At 44.8% G+C, this 20,748-nt stretch overlaps 1 long non-coding RNA gene across 1 annotated transcript; it reads left to right on the top strand.

The window, feature by feature from the left end:
• Positions 1 to 8,700: 8,700 nt before the first annotated feature.
• On the top strand, positions 8,701 to 19,522 carry LOC119964814. Its single transcript, XR_005460372.1, has 3 exons — positions 8,701 to 8,804; positions 8,933 to 9,052; positions 17,966 to 19,522. It is a non-coding gene; the product is annotated as an uncharacterized LOC119964814 (long non-coding RNA).
• The last annotated feature ends 1,226 nt before the right edge of the window (positions 19,523 to 20,748 follow it).

Raw genomic sequence — 20,748 nt, 5'->3', positions numbered from 1 at the left:
GCAGAGGGGGCCTTCTACGACACTGGACTAATTTTAGGCGGGTGGTCCGTATCAGGCGCATGGCCAATCGGGTGCACTATTTGCAGGGTCCAACTCTGCGGTCTGAATCCATGATGGAGCACGGTGCGACCGCTGGAGGCTGCCGCGCGTGCGCGACCTCCAACGCGGAAGTATGGGGGCCTGTATCTGCAGCAAAAACTTCTAGATTTATGCCAGGTCCCTGCTAGCCCCCTGCAGGGCTAGGAATATGTGGCTCTTTCACACCAGTTTTTCTGCCGTGAAAGGGCACAGGTTTTACATACATATATAGTTACATGGAACATACAGTGCAGAAGGAGGCCATTCGGCCCATCGAGTCTGCACAGACCCACATAAGCCCTCACTTACACCGTATCCCTGTAACCCAATAATCCCTCCTAACCGTTTTGGTCACTAAGGGCAATTTATCATGGCCAATCCACCTAACCTGCACATCTTTGGACTGTGGGAGGAAACTGGAGCACCCGGAGGAAACCCACGCAGACAGGGGGAGAACGTGCAGACTCCGCACAGACAGTGACCCAGCCAGGAATCGAACCTGGGACTCTGGTGCTGTGAAGCAGCAGTGCTAACCACTGTGCTACCGTGCTACGATGGCGTGTGGACATAGTCGCAAAAACGGAGAATCCAACCCCAGTTCTCCCAGAGGAAACTCACACAGACACGGGGAGAAAGTGCAAACTCCACACAGACAGTCACCCGAGGCTGGCGTTGTGAGGCAGCAGTATTAACGACTGTGCCACTATGCCACCCAGTAGTTCAGCAGCCCTTGGATTTGATCCCATATCTTGTACTGCATTAGCTGTGGGTCAGTTAGCCTTGATACTGCTGGGCTTTAGAATGGGAAAGTGAACACACTGAGAAGTATCCTTCTGTGAATACTGGCATGTGCAAAATGGATTCAGGTATTGCTGTGAAACCCCTTCTGCTGAAATGGGTGCCATCATTCAATTGTGGTTTGCTATGTGGGACTGTTGACACCTGGAGAGCCATAACGGCAGGAGCCCGTCATGACCAGGAGGGCAGGACGGGAGAGGAGAGTTTGTTCGCAAACGAATGTGGGCACGTGTTGTATGCAGCTGTTGGGAAATTCCGAACTATGCCGTCTTGGCGACATAGCCATCACAATGACTGCTCTTGTTTAACAACTACAAAAAGGCAGCTTAATAGAGAAGTACTTCTTCAGTGTCGCACAGTATTGCATATATGGTCATGATTTTAGCTCTGTGCCAGCTACAGTGGAATCAATGGGAACGGATGAGTTCATATCGAGCTAAAAACTTCTGAAGCTAAAGCACTGCTGCTGATTTAATCTTACACAAAGGGGTTGTACACTTTAAAGGGTTTCCTATTAAAAGTCCAGAGCATATTTGGTGTTTGGATTGGCCCAGACATGTTCAGTTAGTTCAGCTTTGGACTGAGATCCAATAAAAAGCCTGTTACCATCAACGGGGCAAACTACTTCCTCAGCAGGACCTCATCATAATAATCATTTCTTTAAAACAAACCTTCATGTCGTTTATACCTAAGCTTAGCTTTGTGCTCACTTTTTTTCTTTAGCTTTCATATTCAATGTAGTTCTGTGGTACAGTGAATTTATGACTAAAACAAATAATGTTTTAACGTCTTTTAGCATTGTAAAAACAGAGGGAGTAAAGGCTGATGGCAGAAAGTGGATCAAAATGGGATTTATTGCATCAAATTTTCTCCCACTTTGTACCTTACGCTCACCCTTCCCTACGTCAATGGATGGATAGGGCCGCTTTTTTTTTTAAAATTCCTGGCTTGGAATTTAATTTTTAAAACCCTTTAGTCCTTTCCACTGGCAGGACTCTTGATACTAGGGATGTGTGTTTTGAGAAAAACCAGTTAACTAAACTTGGGTACAGTTAGAGATATTTCACACGATTTCTGTGAAAATGGCCGACTGCTTGACAAAGTGTGTTAAAGTGCTGCACTGAATGGGAGCCAGACTGATGTGCTGAAAGTTTCTAACTGGTTGTGAGAGTGCAATGTGAAATGTCCTGTAGTCTCAAGTCAGTTCTCATAGTCAGGAGTCCTCAAGATATTTATTTAATATAGGAACAAAACAGGAACAGGCCACCTTAGCCCCATGAGCCATGGTGCCACTGTTCATTGATGGCTGAACTACTCAAACTCACCTTTGTCCCCTATCCTTCAACATCTTTGGATAACAATAATCTCAGATTTAAGATTTCCAACTGTGTTCTTGTACAATTTTACCCAAGCTTTGCATGAAAAAGCGTTTTCTCATTTCAGTTGAAAGGTCGGGTTCTAATTTTGGACTATGGCCCTTGCTGTAGAGACCCCAACCAGCAATAATAATAGCAATAGCAGCAACCTTAAATGTTGAATACTTCAAATCACACCTGAACCTTCTCAATTCCATGAATTTGTATGATGTTTCTTTCGTAATTTATCTCCTGGAGTACAGGCATCATTCTAATAAAATTGAAGCTGCACTCCCTCCAAGGCTAGTATATTCTTCCTCAGGTGTAGAACTGCTCACATTACTATAGGCCGAGAACTGCTCACATTACTATAGGTGTGTCTAACCAGGGCTTTGTATAACTCGAACTAGACCTATTCCCCTCATTCTCGTCATCCAGATATAAAGCCTAACATTTCACTATCCTCTTGATTATTTTCTGTACCTGCTAATGATATTTCGATGATCTCTGTACCTGGACTCCCAAGTATCTTTGGATTCAACAGTTGCTCTCATTTTATAATTTAGAAAGTATCTTGTTCTATTTTTTTGAAGTCAAAAGTGAATGTCCTCACCTTTGTCTACACTGGAATCTATTTGCCACAGTTTTGCCTACAGCTGATGCTGCTTCCAATGCTGTTGACCAATTTTGTGTTAGGATAGGTGGCTTTTCGTTCCATTATGTGTGCCATTAATAAATTTGATAAATAGTTGAGACCCCAACACATCCTTGCAGGACACAATGAGTCATTCCTGCCAATTTGAGTACCTGCCCATTATCTTTACCCTCTTCATCCTGTCACTCAGTCAACTTCCTACCAAGCCAATAATTTGCCTTTAATTATGATGTGGGTTTCAGTTTTAGCTACCAGTCTTTGATGAGGAACATTTTCTTCCATTTAGCTAGTTTGTGTTGGACACAAACACTCACAGGCAAGGAGTATGCAATGTAAGCTGCTTCTCTCTCTTGTCCCAGCAATGCACCCCAGCTACAACCATGATGGATCATCCCACTATCAAACCAGAGTTGTCGTTTTACCAAATTCCAAACCACTGTTCTTTTTAACCTGCATTTTACTGGGCGTACAGACATAATCTAAGTGTTTGTCTCCACTCCACAAGAGGGCGGTCTGTCACTTGTGATCTCTGAGATAACTATTTCCTTCCTTTGCATCAGTTGTCCACATCAGCCCAACTTGCATGGAAGCAGTATTCCTGATTTTAATGTTATTGAGTGGAGATCATGTGTACCCTATAGAACATAGAACATAGAACAGTACAGCACAGAACAGGCCCTTCGGCCCTCGATGTTGTGCCGAACAATGATCACCCCACTTAAACCCACATACCCGTAACCCAACAATCCCCCCATTAACCTTACACTACGGGCAATTTAGCATGGCCAATCCACCTAACCTGCACATCTTTGGACTGTGGGAGGAAACCGGAGCACCCGGAGGAAACCCACGCACACACGGGGAGGACGTGCAGACTCCACACAGACAGTGACCCAGCCGGGAATCGAACCTGGGACCCTGGAGCTGTGAAGCATTGATGCTAACCACCATGCTACCGTGAGGCCCTATAATGCTGAATTTCACAACTTGCTGATAATCAGGCTGGCAAAAGACTCTGGCTAAAAGGCACCAACTGGACCATAAAGGTCCATGGTCTTTGAGCAATGACTAGTGGTACCAACCCTCCAGGATTGGCCTGGAGTCCCCAGGAATTGAAGATCAATCTCCAGGACACTGTTGTGTGCAACCCTGGAGTAAAATCATAGTTAAACTTTAAAAATGGAATTTAAAAAGCATTTTTGGGGGGAACATTTCTCTTTATAAGATATAACATTTTTGAAAATTGGGACGGGGAAGGCTGATTGGCTAACAACCAAGCATCATTTAATTGGGGAATAAGTCTTTTTGCATTGCAGTTGGTGTTGGAAGGCAGTATGTCAGAAGGATGGATGTACTTGTCTGCTGAATAGCCGAAGCATCAGGGGCAAGTCATAGGATGAGACCTCCAAGAATACATTTAACCACATTTGGCAACCCAAGTGATGATGCTAGCAGTCATGTTCTTTCAAACATTGGCAGATATAACACTTCAATTGAAATACACGTAGAAATATTGGCAAATCTGAAGGTCTGAAAGTGTTACAGCTATATTTGGAATAACTCTTTGTTACTTCAGTTGTTATATTTGTGCACAGAAGCAACAGAAAAAAACACCCTATCCAAAACTCCCCATCAAGTTAGCTTGAAGCTGGTTTCCTGGCTTGAATGGGTTTGTGCAGCTGGCTGGCTGGCAGGGTTTTGAAGTCAAGGTTGCAGAACCCGACAGTAAGTTGTGATGCTCCTCGTGAGCTGTGCAACTTTGGCCACTAGGCCGCACTGTGCTGTTTCGGAATGTCCCAGCTGCTTGAATGGGGAACAACCGTTTCCGAATGTCCACAAACAGAATCGAGAACATCAGTAATGGAAAGAGAAGCAAGGAGAGAGCATTGAAAACCATGTTTGTATAATATTTTAATTGTGGCATGGGGATACCTCAGAATCTTTTCAATGACACCCAGTTAGAAATATACTTTTATAATGATTTGCTTCTTCAGAGACTGATAATCATTTTACACGTCGATTAGCCTCCGATTCAATAGAAACATGCCCCCAGAATGATGGAACAGGAGACAAAGTGAAATAGCAGCAGCATTTTATTGCAAAACACAAGTTCAGAAATTGGTTCATAAACTTCAGCAATACGCTACTAAATCAGGATGAAGGGGTTGATTTTCTTCTAACTCCTCTCAGATAACTGTATTTCATTCTCAATTAGTCATGAATCAAGATCTGGGCAGAAGAACTGAGCCAGTCACAACTTGGCTTGGTGATGCAAGACTGGAATAAATGTTTGTTTAAAAAGATCAGTTCTTGGCACTCAGTAGAATTGATGATTCTTTAAATAGTGCTTCATGTATATGGAACAGTGGTGACCTAATTGCCTATGGATAAAAGTCACTGAGTTCGTTCTCATGAGTGGACATCTATCATATTGGATTGCATGTAGTTATGCAGATACACTATCATGCTACATTTTACTTGGAAAACTTTGCCACTATTGGATACAACAAAGTATCTTTTCTGTGCAATATTCTATTCAAGAGCAGCAGTGTAAATCCTGTAACCCATCAATCAATGTGACACAGCAACTGGGCCAAAGATTGAACGCTACTGCAGTGTCAGCAATGGCATTCTTGCCAGTGAGAGACTTCAATGCTGAAACAACTCTGGCTGTATTGATAGCTGAACCTCACAAGGGTTTCCAATTGGAAGAAAATGGGACTCAAAAGTGCAAAAATATGCTGAATGTTCAGATTAGAGGTTTCAAGTGTCCACTGGGGGGAGGGGGGGGGGGAGGGGGGAGAATATCACAGGAAGCTGGGGAAATCAGTAGATTAGCTATGGGGAGGCCTGGACTGTCCCTACCCAGCAATCTTCTATTGCCTTACTGTAGGAAAGTAAAAGCATTGAAAGTTTAATCGTGCTGGGAAGTTTGAAGTTGTAACCATAGGGACAGTCTAGAGAGGCTGGAACACAGGAAGCCTAGAGCATCAATTATAGGGAAATCTGAGAGTTTGTCTAGGCTTTTGCAACTGTCATTATTGAGGGATGGTTACAATTACTCTGAAAAGTTCGGCGCAGCTATCACGGCAGGGAGATACATTTGTGCCTTGAAGAAATCTAGAGCTTCAGTTTCAAGTAAAACCTGACATCCCTTTGTGGGAATTCGATCAAATGCATTAGAAAGGCTCTGAGCTGCGAATGATTAGAGCAGCATGGAGCCAGAATCTCTCATCCGGGGATGTGTGAACTGTGTTTTAAGGTCAGCGTCGAAGATGTACACTTTGGTACTTAATGGTGCAGCTTTTTATTTGTACGTCTTGGGGCAGAGATTCCATTTTCAGGCACAAGTCTGGAGCAGTGTGAGCAATGTAGGGCTAAGCAAAGGTGTCCATAGCCTGAGGGCAGATGGGAGTTGGGCCGAGAGCCTCATCTAAATATTTCGGGCCAGCTTCCCACATCTATCTCACATCCCCCAGGCAGGTAAGCCTTCTTCAGTATTGATTTTTGGACCATTGCCTGATGGCAGGGGGGCCTCAAGTAAGTTCCGGGAGAGGTTCTAGTGCCAAGATTTGTGTGGGGGCTGGTGGAATTCTTGCTCCTCCTGGCCCCACAATAAGATGGTGTTCTTGGAATAATATTTTTGAAAATGAGAAATCAACCTACTTGTAGTTGGTGGCTGGAGGGGGAAGAATCCAGAACGAAGGCATGAAACTCATGCTGTAAAAGGACCTTTAGATGGCTGCTTAAATCACCTCCTGGCTTCACAGAACTAATTTAGAACTTACTGTTGCTGAACAGTGGAATGGCAGTAAGGGTCCTGTGTGTGCCATATTAAAACAGGGCTGGTAGTGTTATGGTGTTTGGGACTGTAAGGATTAATGTGGGGCTAATGAAACAGTGCCGCCCACATTATGGTATAGAGAGTCCTATGGGCATAGGAGGGTAGAGTAGCGTGTTTGGTATAAGTTGACATGAAGATAGCACCTAGTCAGGACTGTATCCTATGCATTAACCTATGCATGTTATTAATAAAACACTTATTGTTCAACCATACAAACCTTTAGTTCTCTTCATTAGAGAACATACAAAATGCTGCCTGAAATAGGTCAATCTTTTGGCTGCCCAGTGGTAGGTATATGAAAGCCCAATCATCAGGGTAATTGGAGCTGTGAGGTTGCTGAACTCAAATCTGAGGCCTTTACTGCTCCATTGTCATTTATTTTAACAGGTGTAAGATCAACCTCAATGTAACTTAAGCTGTTGGTTGCAGAAGATTTATATTGTTGATACATTACACAAATTCACACAGTGGCATAAACAGTTCAACAGTTGTGGCCAACTGCTTTTAAGATCCAACAGCAAAGTTTTTTGTCTGTGTGTGTATGTATGTAATGTAATGTATATATATTTTTAAATATATGCATGCATATATTGCATTTCTTTAGCACAGTACACATGCATCTTATTCAAATCTATTTTATTTCATTACACTAGTTTTGTAAGCAGATTGTTCTTCATCACAATCAACATGAAAAATATGTTAAAAGGTAGGAACAGTGAAAAATTTCATATGCTGAAAGTGGAATGTTTGTTTTACCCAATTGCGGCAAAGGTAAAATTATCAAAAACCAAACAACTCAAAAATAGTGAAAGCAGTGGTGTGTTTTAAGGTCGGATTTTTACTTGATAGGCCACTATAAACATCCTCAGTGACATTGCCCACCCAGTCAAACACTGGACATTTTAAAGAGGCCTTATTCTGTTGTGAAACAATTGCAAGTGAAACGCATCATAATATTTAAAAGTGAATTAATTTGAAGTTATTGCATTATTCATTAAAATAATTTGTTGGATCTGTGACCAGGTTATGAGTTATGTTGTCGGGAGGTTAGTACTGTTGTTTCACAGCACCAGGGATTCGATTTCCGGCTTGAGCCGCCGACTGTGCGGAATCTGCACATTCTCCCTGTGTCTGCGTGGGTTTCCTCGTGGTGCTCCGGTTTCCTCCCACAGTCCAGACATGCAGGTTAAGTGGATTGGCCATGCTAAATTGCCCTTAGTGTCCAAAAGGATTAAGTGGGGTTACTGGGTTATGGGGGTGTGGGTTATGTAGGGTGCTCTTTCCAATGGCCGATGAAGATTAGATGGGCCGATGGGCCTTCTGCCCATAGAATCATAGAATTTACAGTGCAGAAGGAGGTCATTCAGTCCATCGAGTCTGCACCGGCTCTTGGAAAGAGCACCCTACCCAAGGTCAACAACTCTACCCTATCCCCATAACCCAGTAACCCCACCCAACACTAAGGGCAATTTTGGACACTAAGGGCAATTTATCATGGCCAATCCACCTAACCTGCACATCTTTGGACTGTGGGAGGAAACCGGAGCACCCGGAGGAAACCCACACACAGGGAGGATGTGCAGACTCCGCACAGTGACCCAAGCCGGAATCGAACCTGGGACCCTGGAGCTGTGAAGCGATTGTGCTATCCACAATGCTACCGTGCTGCCCCTATGATTCTATGAATGGACAACCCAGTTCCTACAATTTACAGCTAATGAGTTAACAATTTGGTTTCAACACCAAACCATTGCCTCTTTCCTCCCTTGGAAGTATTGTTTTGAGCTCATCCCTTTGTGCCAAAATTGCCAGAGAGATCATATGTGAAGATATTTTTTGTTGCAGTGTAATCACGTCCCCAGAACGTACATTAGCTCCATACTTGTGATTTACCAGTAAAAGCCCTTCAGAGCCATGAATATTTAACAGCAATGCTATGACAGAATTATTTTCCACAGGCATTCTGTGAAGGATGCCGTTGCCTTGGCACGGTCACTGCGTGGTTCCTCGAGCTTATCTCACTGAATTTGCCTTTTTTTTAAATGAAGAATGGTGAAAGAAACGAGACTGCCATGTAAGGCTTTGAGTGCTGACCCTGCTTAACAATGTGTAACTTATGTGGGCACACAAAGGGGCTCTGTATCTTTAAATCTGTTTTGCTCAATATGCTCTTTGTCTAACGAATCGTTTGCCATTCTGCAGGTGTCGAGCACTTCCTCTGACCGTTAATTCTTCGCCCTCTCGGAAGCACACCCCAGCAGCATTTATCCGGCTGCTGCATCTCGCCACGGACTGGTTACACAAGTGACCAGATTATAGTTGGTAAACATTTTGCCTTGGCTATTGCGGAACGGGTGGAGGAGGGGCGTTTCTGCAGGGCCGTGCAATCTTGTGCAAAAGGCAAAGGGGGGGGGGGAGGGGGACGCTGACAGATAAAGCAAAATGAAAAGAAGCAGGCACCTCCCCAGATGTGCTTCTGCTGGAGCTGTTTTTATGACTGGAGCGGACACATGCCTTCGGGCAGAACCAGGCACAGATCGGTTCCATCCATTGCACGGCTGGCATTTTTCGTTCATTAAAGTCCAACTGTCTGCATTAAGCAAAAAAAAAATCACCCAAGCGGTGACATTCTTAAAGGGCAGAGCAACGAATTTGTGTTGTGAATGAGCTCATTTTCCAGCAGCACTATCAACCGAGAGCTGCACTTGCCGTAGATTACTGTCAGCCTGCGACTGTATTGTTTTTTTACTACTATCCTGACATCTCTGTCGCCTATCTGCGGGAAAATTCCTCAATGGCAGAAGCGTGCCAAGTTCAAAGAAGAAGCAGCACAGCCATGAAACGTGACTCTGCCTTCTTGTCTGCTGTTTTTCAGTGGGAGTCCGGGTCACATTCCAGCAATGAGTTGTAAAGTAATTCCAGGACATTAAGAATCAGCGCGGTTAAATGCCTTCTGCGGGCAAAAATAAAAGCCCTTTGCAGGAGATTACAGGGGATAGCCTGTTTTCACTGAAACGCTGCTTTTTGGACCATTGTTAAAATCTACACAAAATAAAGTCTGAAGCCGAATAGCTCAAAGGAATAGAAGTTATCTAAACCAGCCTCAGCCATTTTGAACCTTGACTCTGAATCATTCTGCTGCCTGAACATGTTTAACAATGAGCTGCTGAGGTGAATTATTTCAAGCTGGAAGCTCAACTATTTGACTCCCAGATGTGAGGCTGCCAGTTCAAATCTTTAGGCGGCCTTGCACTTGAACTTGAGCCTGTTTTGTCTGGACTCAGACCAGGGCCTCCAGATCAAATAACACACAGAAGTCAGAGCTCCATTTAATGGGGGGAGGGGAGAGAGGCTGATTGCAGTCTGTCTGACTTGAATTATAGTTCCTGCCAGCCAGCCCTTAATGACCAGGAGAAGCCTGCAGTAACAGTTACTTGCAGTAACAGAACAGCTCTCCTTCCTGTCTGAATTTAGGAGGACTGATTGCAACTCGGCAGGAAGATGAGAAACTCAGGCAACCAAAATGTAAAAACAGATGAAAGATGTTCATCTTGATCACATTTTGATTTTAATCCCAATTGGAATTGCTGTATTATTTAATTCTTGCTTTCCTTTGAGCCTTAGCACTTCTCACCGTTTGTTAAAGAGGTTTCAGATTGTATTGTTTGTTAAAGAGGTTCAGATTGTTTCTTAAGAGGTTCAAATTCACCTTCCAAATGGAATCCAGTTTGCTAATATACTGTTTACCTGGAGTCCTTGTGAAGGGACACCGACTTGTGGCTTCAAGGAGGAGGTCAGCACTTAATGCCTCTTGGTGGAGTAGAGGGAGATTTGCCCGAGCAAGCATTTGTCAGAAATTAGGGCAAACTCGTCTCCCTGCCTGATTTCCTGACCAGTTGAAAACCGGGTGCCGCATTTGACTGTGGTTTCCAATCCCCCATCACCTGGGCAGGCAGGAGAAACAATCCCTTATTCAAGGACAACAGTACGTTGCCCTTGTAAATCATCTCTAACCACAGGGCACCTTGCAGAGATATCAGGAGAATTCAAATCCCTGAATTTGAAAATAATCTTGAATGATCTGGAGGGGGATCACTCCTATTTACATAACATCTTTCATGTACATAGGACATATTCAAAAGTGCTTAAAGCCAATGAATTGCACTTGTCATGTGAGAGTACCTTTAAGAAATGGGTGTTTATGGGCAGCACGGTGGCTCAGTGGGTTAGCACTGCAGTCTCACGGCACTGAGGTCCCAGGTTCGATCGCGGCTCTGGGTCACTGTCAGTGTGGAGTTTGCACATTCTCCCCGTGTTTGCGTGGGTTACACCCCCACAACCCAAAGATGTGCAAGGTAGGTGGATTGAACACGCTAAATTGCCCCTTAATGGGAAAAAAATTATTGGGTACTCTAAATTTTAAAAAAAACTTTAAAAAAAGAAATGGGTGTTTAGAAATGGGGGTGTATATAAATATCTGTTGTGAGAGTACCTTTAAGAAATGGGTGTTTACTACTGCAGTGATGTCAGACAGTGGGTGGAGCTGGGCTGCTGTCAGCTTTTTACTTTTGGTTATAAGCAGGCTGCAGGGTGTGTTTTAGTTTTGTTTTCAGAGCTGGATAGCTGCAGTCACAGTCAGAAGGTGTATGAATCTCTCTCTGTAATCTAAAGACTAATCGATCCTGGTGATTTAAAACTAATAACAGCAGTGACTTTAACCTGATGTGCTTCTGTTGAAAGGTGTTTTAAGTCTTATGAATGTTAAAAGGAAAGCTTAAAGGATTACTTAGTGTTGTATTCTTTGGGAGTTGCATTTGAATTAATGGTTGCTAATATGTTCACTGTATGTTTTAAAAAGGTTAACTTGAGTTCATAGAATAAACATTGATTTATGCTTTAAAAAATACTTTTCCATTTCTGTTGTATCACACCTGTAGAGTGGGCCGTTTGCTCCCCATACCACAATCTATTAAAAGTTGTGGGTCAGGTGAACTCCATGAAACACTTTGGGGTTCTCTAAACCCTGGCCCATAACAAACTGGGGGCTCGTCTGAGATAAAAGTCTATCTATTGGATTGGCTTAGTGAACTTAAAGACAGTGAGAGGTGAGCATATTGTGGTTGCTTTTCAGGTGTGGTATTCCAGTTTAAGTAGGGGGTGTGTTGTAGACAATGGCTCTTTCAGAGGCTCAGAAGTTTTTGGGGGTGGAGACAGTCACACGCAGTACCTTACGGATAGAGACTAAAAGCAGACTGTTATATTTGGCAAAAACATTGCAGTTAACATTATCTGACAAAATGCAAAAAGGTGAGGTAATTATGGCAGTGGCTAAGCATTTAAAGTTGCCTGAGATACAGTTTGACTCGTTGGAAATGGCAAAAATTCAGTTGCAAATTAAATAAATGGAACATGTGAAAGAATTAAAGCAGCTTGAATACGAAAAAGATAGAAAGGAAAAAGAGAGAGAGAGAAAGAGATAGAGAGGAAAAAGAAAATGAGAGAGAAGAAAGGAGAAAAGAAAGAATAGCCCTATTAGAACAAAAAGAAAGAGAAAGAGAGATACAGATCAGGAACAAAGATAAAGAGAGAGTATGAACTTCAGAAAATGGCCATGAAACATGACAGTCAGTTAAAATTGGCAGACGTAAAGGGAAACATACAGTTGGATGATAGTGATGAAGATAGTGAAAAAGAGCGTCAAAGTCGAAAGCTTGGTGGGAATCTATTTAAATATTTCCAAGCATTGTCAAGGTTTGATGAGAAGGAGGTAGAAGCCTTTTTCACTTCATTTGAGAAGGTGGCTAAACAAATGAAATGGTCACAGGACATGTGGTTATTACTGATTCAAACAAAGCTGATAGGTAGGGCTAGTGAAGTATTTGCATCACTACGGGAGGAGGTATCTGGGACGTATGAGGAGGTAAAGAAATCAATCTTAGCTGCATATGAACTAGTGCCTGAAGCCTACAGACAAAGGTTTAGAAATTTAAGGAAATAATTTGGTCAAACACACATGGAGTTTGAAAGGCTCAAACAGAGTAATTTTGATAGGTAGATAAGGGCTTTGAAAATAGACCAAACCTATGAAGCTTTGAGAGGAATGATACTTTTGGAGGAGTTTGAAAATTCAATTCCTGGTGTAGTGAGAACTCATGTGGAAGAGCAGAGGGATAAAACTGTGAGGTTAGCAGCAGAAATGGCAGATGATTATGAATTAGTTCATAAACCAAAGCTTGGTTTCTGACATCACTTTCAGCCAGTGAGGTATAGAAACTGGGGACATGAGAAATACTCAAGTGGTAATGGTAAAGGTGATCTGATGGGAGATAAGGAGAGTGGACCTCAGGAAAAAAACAAATCCAGGAGGGTGGAAAAGAAATGAAAAATTTCAAATGTTTTCACTGTAATAAACTAGGCCATGTAAAGTCACAGTGTTGGTGGTTGAAGAAAAGCACTGGAGAGGCTGATGTGGTAAAACAGGATAAGACAGTGTGGTTTGTTAAAGTGGTGAAGGAAAGCCCAAGTGAAGCGAAGGAGGTGCAAAAAATTGTTCAGCCTGATCAAGAGGTGATTGATAAGAAGGTGCCAGATCTCTTTAAAGAATTTACTTGTGTGGGTAAAGTTTATTCATGTGTATCCAGGAGGAGCAGGTAAAGAAGTCACAATTTTAAGAGATACAGGAGCTAGTCAATCTTTTTTTTTAACAAACAATTTTATTGAGGTATTATTTGGCATTGTAACCAGTTACAGATTACAGAACTATGCAAACAACAACGGAAAACCAACACTTCAACCAAACCATAGTCCACATAAGCGCTCCTCTCCCATAGACACTACCTGCCTATTTATCCCTCCTACTCTACTCTAACCCCCCCCCCCCCCCCCCCCCCCCCCCCCCCCCTCCCCCCGTTGACGTTCAATCACCCGCAAAGAAGTCAGTGAATGGTTGCCACCTTCGGGCGAACCCCAATACAGATCCCCTCAAGGCGAACTTGATTTTTTCCATACCCAGAAAACTCGACATGTCCGAAAGCCATAGTTCGGTCTTCGGGGGTTTTGAGTCACTCCATGCCACCAGTATTCATCGCCGGGCTATCAGGGAAGCAAAGGCCAGAACATCAGCCTCTTTCTCCTCTTGGACTCCCAGGTCTTCCGAAACCCCAAAAATTGCCACCTCTGGACTCATCACCACCCTTGTTTTCAGTACCAGGGACATGACACCTGCAAATCCCTCCCAGTACACCCTAAGATTAGGGCATGCCCAAAACATGTGTACGTGGTTTGCTGGTCCTCCCGCGCATCTCGCGCACTTGTCCACTACCCCAAAGAATTTGCTCATCCGAGCCACCGTCATGTGGGCTAAGGGTAGACGACATTAAACTGATTCAGGCCGAGCTTGCACATGTTGCGGTTGATTTTACCCTACTCAGGGCTTCCGCCCATACCCCATCCTCCATCTCCCCGCCGAGTTCCTCCTCCCATTTGAGTTTCAGTTCCTCCGTCTGGGACTCTTCCCCCTTCATAAGCACCTTGTAGATATCCGAGACTCGACCCTCTCCTCCTTCTCCTCTAGAGACTATTCTGTCCTGGATCCCTATTGGCAGGAGGCGTGGGAAGGATGGGACCTGTCTGCGTATAAAGTCCCACACCTGAAAGTAGCTGAAATCATTTCCCCTTACTAGCCCAAATTTCTCCTCCAATGCCCTAAAGCTCGCAAAGCTCCCCTCTAGGAACATATCGCCCACCCTCCTCACCCCCGCCCGCCGACATGTTCGAAACCCACCATCCATGTTCCCGGGGGCGAATCAATGGTTATCACATATTGGAGCCCAGACCGACGCACCCACCTCCCCTATATGTTCCCTCCACTGGCCCCATATCCGCAGGGCTGCCCCCACCACCAGGCTGGTGAAGTACCTGGCCGGCGAAAGCGGTAGGGGAGCCGTGAACAGGGCTGCCAAGCTGGTGCCCCTGCACGAAACCACCTCCACCCGCTCCCAAATAGACCCCGTACCCACCATCCATTTCTTTATCATGGCTATGTTAGCCGCCCAGTAATATTTGATCAGATTCAGCAACGGCAGTCCCCCCTCGCTGCGGTTCCTTTCCAGCATCGCCTTCCTCACCCGCGGGGATTTTCCCACCCAGACAAAGCTCATAATGATTTTGCCGGTCCTGCGGGATAAAGATCGGGAGGCACTGAAATATGAACAGGAATCTTGGGAGGATTGTCATCTTTACCGTCTGCACCCTCCCCGCAAGTGATAGCGGGAGTCCCATCTCCGAAACCCCCTCTTCATTTGTCCCACCACTCTAGTCAAATTTAACTTATGTAACCTGCCCCAGTCTCGTGCCACCTGTATCCCCAAGTACCAGAAACTTTCCCCAACCAGCCTAAATGGCAGCTCCTTCAGCCTATTCTCCTGGCCCCTTGCCTGCACTACAAACATCTCACTCTTGGTCATATTTAATTTGTACCCTGAAAACCGGTGAGCACAGAGTGACTGCTGGGTAAGTAGTAAAGATTTAAGTTGTTCACGCAGGCCCATAACAGCTGATTGCTGTTCTCGTGTGGGGCACAGTGGTTGCTGAGTGAGTGCTTGCTGAGAAGGGGAGGCTCCCTCTGTGGGGTTGGGTGGATTAATGGTCGCTAAGATGTTCACTGTATGTTTTAAAAAGGTTAACTTGAGTTCATAGAATAAACATTGTTTTGTGCTTTAAAAATACTTTTCCATTTCTGCTGTACCACACCTGTAGAGTGGGCCATGTGTTCCCCATACCACAATCTATTAAAAGTTGTGCGTCAGGTGAACTCCATGAAACACTTTGGGGTTCTCTAAACCCTGGCCGATAACACCTTTCAAGTGTAATTGTTCTCGTCTAGGGAAACAGAATGAACAATTTGCACACTGCAAACTCGCACAAATGGCAGTGTGATGATGATCGGATCATCGTTTTTAGAAATGCTGCTAATGGACAAATATTAGTCAGGGAACTGGAAAGAACTCTTTTGAAATAGTACCATGAGATATTTTATGTTCACAGAAGAAGGCAGACAGGGCCACTGTTTAACTGTTTGTAAAACAAAATGGCATAACCAACAACGCAGCATTGTTTCAGCACCTCATTGAAGCATCAGCTTAGATTTTGTGCTCCATCTCAGGAGGTGGTGCTGGTCCCAATGATCTCTCCTCTCTGGTCCTTCTTGACTGTGCAGGCCCCAAGACTAGAAATGCTGTCAAAGTAAACTTGGTGAGGTTATGCAGCTACAGTGCACTAGTGATAGAAGAGTAAATATTAAGTCCAGCAGTAAGGATGTTAATCCTAGCCTGTAAACATCTGTTCCAAAAGTAAGTTATCATGGAACCCCACTGCTTATGCCACCTGACTCTTGTATTGCACAAAACGCCTTGTGTAACACCAAAGAGGATCAAAATATAATTTGCACTAAATTTAAATCATGCTGTTTGCCGTTCCACATTGTTGTGTCCATTGAAATATCAAGTCATTTGGCAGTACAGAACTTGAGCATTACTGAAAAAAGACATGGGGCAGGATTTTCTGACCCCCCGCCGGGTTGGAGAATCACCGGGGGCCGGCGTCAATCCTGTCCCCGCCATGTCCCAAAGTTTCCGGCAACTGAGATTCGGCAGGGGCGGGAATCGCGCCGCGCCGGTCGGCGGGCCCCCCCCCGGCAATTCTCCGGCCCGCGATGGGCCGAAGTCCCGCAGCTGTCATGTCTCTCCTGCTGGCGTGGATCAAACCACTTACCTTACCGGTGGGACCAGGCGGCGCGGGGGGGCTCCGGGGGAGGGCGCGGGGCGATCTGGCCCCGGGGGGGTGCCCCCATGGTGGCCTCGCCCGCGATCGAGGCCCACCGATCAGCGGGCGGGCCTGTGCCGTGGGGGCATTCTTTTCTGCCCGCCTTCTCCATAGTCTTCACCATGGCGGAGGTGGAAGTGACCCCCTCCCCTGCGCATGCGCGGGGATGATGTCAGCAGCCGCTGACGCTCCGGCGCATTCGCGGACTTCCGCCGGCCAGCGAAGTCCCTTCGGCCCCGGCTGGCGTGGCACCAAAGGCCGTTCCCACCAGCCGGCGGGGCACCAACCACTCCGGCGCGGGCCTAGCCCCTCAATGTTAGGGCTTGGCCCCTAAAGGTGCAGAGACGTCCGCGCCTTTGGGGCAGCCCGACGCCGGAGTGGTTCATGCCACTCCAACACGCCGGGACCCCCAGCCCCGCTGGGTAGGGGAGCATCCCGGCCATGTTGGCATCTTGCATTAATCATGACAATTTACAAATGTGAACACCATTTGCACTTCATGAGACGAGAGTGCTGATTTGTTGGCAAGTGGATTTTGATCAGGAGAGGGACTGCATTGTTGGAAAGTGGACTCTGATTGGTAGAGGCATTGCCATGGAGAATGCACCAGTTAACTGTCAATCTTTGATTAAATTCAAATCAGTTTAAATTCAAATTTGTTTAAATTCAAATCTGGTCAAGTGGTTGCCCTGGGAAATGAACCAGATAATGGCTGTAATCTATTTTGTTTAGGCAGTTTATGCACTTGTTCTTTCTGTTTACAAAGAACAGGATTCTGAGTACTAATATATGTAGCTTCTAGTGCACACAAATGCACCACACTGCGAGCCCAAATGATAATCTTGAATTGGTTGTCAGGGTAACTGCTAGCACAATCAGTATTGCTTAGCAAATGCTGTCCAATATCTTCAATATTACCAAGCTTAGTACAAAGCAATGTTTGTTTTAATATTATAATGTTCTTGTGTTTGTAAATTACAGCAGTGTCATATGCATTTGTTACATTCTGGTTCATTGAGACCATTTGCTTTATGTGGCCAATAACCTATTTTCTAACTAAGACCCTTTGTGTATGTGTGTGTGTAATCACCTCTCCACTGAGTATGCTCCAGGCTCTTAATCTTTGTAGTGATGTGAGTAAAAAAATAATTTATGCATTTTGACTAGCAATATGTAAAATAAATAGTTAAATAAATTATCACCATAAAGGATTTGTTTTAAACACGGCTAATTTAGATCTTATTTTGTTCTGGTAATAGCTAATTTCTGAACAAGTCACGATTGCACTAAGCTAGTTGTGTTGCCCTGTATGATTTACGCCATTTCTCAAGTGTGAAGTTTGCAGAATGGAACTGCTTGTTATCCAGGATGTGAGCTTGATCGATTCTCTAATCAGATTTCTTTACCCGGCAGAAACCAAACAGATTTTCCGGCCATCCCCACTGGCGGGATCTTCCAGTCTGCAGACAGCGATATCTCCATTGCGGGCTCCCTGGCCGTGACGGGTGCGAACAATGGGAAACCCCATCGACAATGGCAGGACCAGAATATTCCACTGCAGGCCAATGGTGAGCTGTCTCCGCTGCCACAAAACACGCCACGGTCGCCAGCAGAAGCACTTAAACAACTCGAGGAAAGGTTGTAGGGTTTTGATGCACATTCCCTACCTTTGTTTTGCCTAAATAGTGGTTTTAAGTCTAATGGTTTAAAAGAAAGGACCGATAACCAAGATGAGTCTGTTTTTTGCCACCTATCACTGCTGTGGAGGAGAACGTGGTTAGATGATGGGTGAGAAGCAAAGGTTCTGACAGCAATTAGCCCTGCCATTTACAACTGGAGCAAATGGCACACATTCTTATCAATATATATATAAATGTTATAGCTTTTTAATCTAACATGTCCCATGTCAATGCTCATTGAAGAATGTCACATCATGCGGCCGGTAATGTACCATTCTGTGGCTAACCTTGGAGCTCCACTGAAGCTAAGTAGTCTCAGGGCCACCGAGTTTGTTTCTTCGTTAATTCTGAAGCCAATTCACAGTTAAATTGTTGGTGAGGAAATTTGAGGGTTTGGGCAAGGATTGTAGGTATCCTGCTGTGCATCAGAAAACAATCCAGCATAAAATGATGAACTGAAAATTTCTTAGGATATTTTTCTGTCGCAACAAAAGACATTTTATTGATCTACTACCAGTGTTCCGAATTGTAACTTGTTGAATATTTATGTTGGTTTCAATGGAAACATGACAATTCAAGTTATATTTTTCAATCCACATATTCAAAAAAATAGAAAATAAAAGAGATTGATAATTACTGGTGAAAATGAAAGTTTTATAACTCCAAAATCAATTCAGTGAATAAATCATTTTCATTTTTAAGAAATAAACGCTAAAAATCTTTTTGATCAATCAAAAGTTTGCACAGGATAAACTAAAGCCAGCAAATGTGGTTTATGCTGTGCCTTTGATTTACAGTCGCATCCATCTTGTATCCTTGATCAAAGTAAAGTCTTTGTGGAATAGCCTGAGGCCCCAAGTATTGGATCACAGCCAGGGCAACGGTAGGAACACTGGGAGGATTTTTCCAAAATCCGTCAGGGTAAGCTTGAAAACCGGCCTGTATCTCTCCAGGTGCACAGCCATGTTTTCACTCCAGATTTTTTGGCGCACAGTGCAGGATTATGGGGGTGTGGTTTGTGGCACCACTCTGGAAGGGTGGGGCCTGATAGAGCTGGCAAGGAAAGCTCCACAGAGATCAAGGCGCCCCAAATCGTGGTAGAAATAAATCCCCCCCCCCCCACCTGACCCTGAAGGACACCTCCCTCACTCCCTGCCACGCATCAACAGTGCACTTTTCTCCTCCACTCCACCCCCAGGTATCGGACACCCCCACCCCACAGAGGGAGCCCCCCCCCCCCCTTCCAAAGGGCGTCTACAGAGAGCTCATCCCTGGCAGTGCCAAGATGAGGGGGAACTGCCCAAGCATATCCCTCACCACCCAGGGGCTATACTTATCTGTTTGTCCCTAGTGTTATTAAGTGCTGTCACTTCCTCTCTTTTCTGCAGAAAAAGCAACTGCTTTTGATGTTGTCCAAGAGCTGTCAATCATAGCTAGTTGTTTATAAACAGTGTGGTTCAACAGACAGCAGTGTACTTGAGATGTATTCAAGTGAAGGGAAATTAAATTAAACAATCCAGACAACTGGCTGTGTGCAAGTGTCAATCACAGCCTAGTGCATGTAATTTCCTATTGATGTGAATGAAAGCCTTGCAGATCAAAGGTCTGAGGGGGGTTAACCCCAGCTCATATGTTTTAGCTTTCTTGGAATTTACAGGTGGTGCTTTCTCTGCATGAGCCTGCAGGTGCAGTGACACAGTTGAGTTTTAAAGCAGTGATTTTGTTTTGACCGCCTCTGCCTGGACTGCTGTCTAGCTTCCAGGCAGGCGTATCTGTAATGGGAAGTCTTTGTAATGTGAGGTTTTCTGGTGAGGGTCTTTGTTATGGGGCGTCTCTATAGTGGGGGGTTTCTGGTGGGGGTCTCTAAAGTGGGGTCTCTGCTTGGTATCTCTTATGGAGAGTTTCTGGTGGGGATCTCTTTTTTTGGGGGGGGGGGGTCTCTGGTGTGGATATCTAATGAGGGGGTTTCTGATAGAGTTCTGTAATGATGATCTCTGGTGAAGGTGTCTCTTTTGGGGGGTCTCTGGTGGGGGTCTCTCTTATTGGAGGGTCTCTGTAATGGGGAGTTTCTGGTGAGGGTCTCTCATGGAGGGCAGGGTCACCAGTGACACAAAAAATCCTGTGGTGGGGTGGGGTGGGGGGCAAATTATGTTATGAGGGGGCAGTCGGCAGACCTCACTGTCATCCGCTCTAAATTGGGGATTTGTGAGGGAATCGCTGCCATGCATAAGTTTGCATGGCAAGGGATAATGAATCATAGAATTTACAGTGCAGGGGGAGGCCTTTCAGCCCATTGAATCTTCACCAGCTCTTGGAAAGAGCACCCTATTTAAGCCCACGCCTCCACCCTATCCCCGTAACCCAGTAACCCCACCTAAGCTTTTTGGACACTTAAGGACAATTTAGCATGGCTAATCCACCTAACCACATCTTTGGACTGTAGGAGGAAACCGGAGCACCCGGAGGAAAGCCACGCACACACGGGGAGAACGTGCAGACTCCACACAGACAGTGACC

The sequence above is a fragment of the Scyliorhinus canicula genome, chromosome 4, assembly GCF_902713615.1.
Source record: "Scyliorhinus canicula chromosome 4, sScyCan1.1, whole genome shotgun sequence".
NCBI classification, from domain to species: domain Eukaryota; kingdom Metazoa; phylum Chordata; class Chondrichthyes; order Carcharhiniformes; family Scyliorhinidae; genus Scyliorhinus; species Scyliorhinus canicula.
Note: the sequence above shows the minus strand (reverse complement) of the source record. Positions and strands in the feature narration are given on the sequence as shown.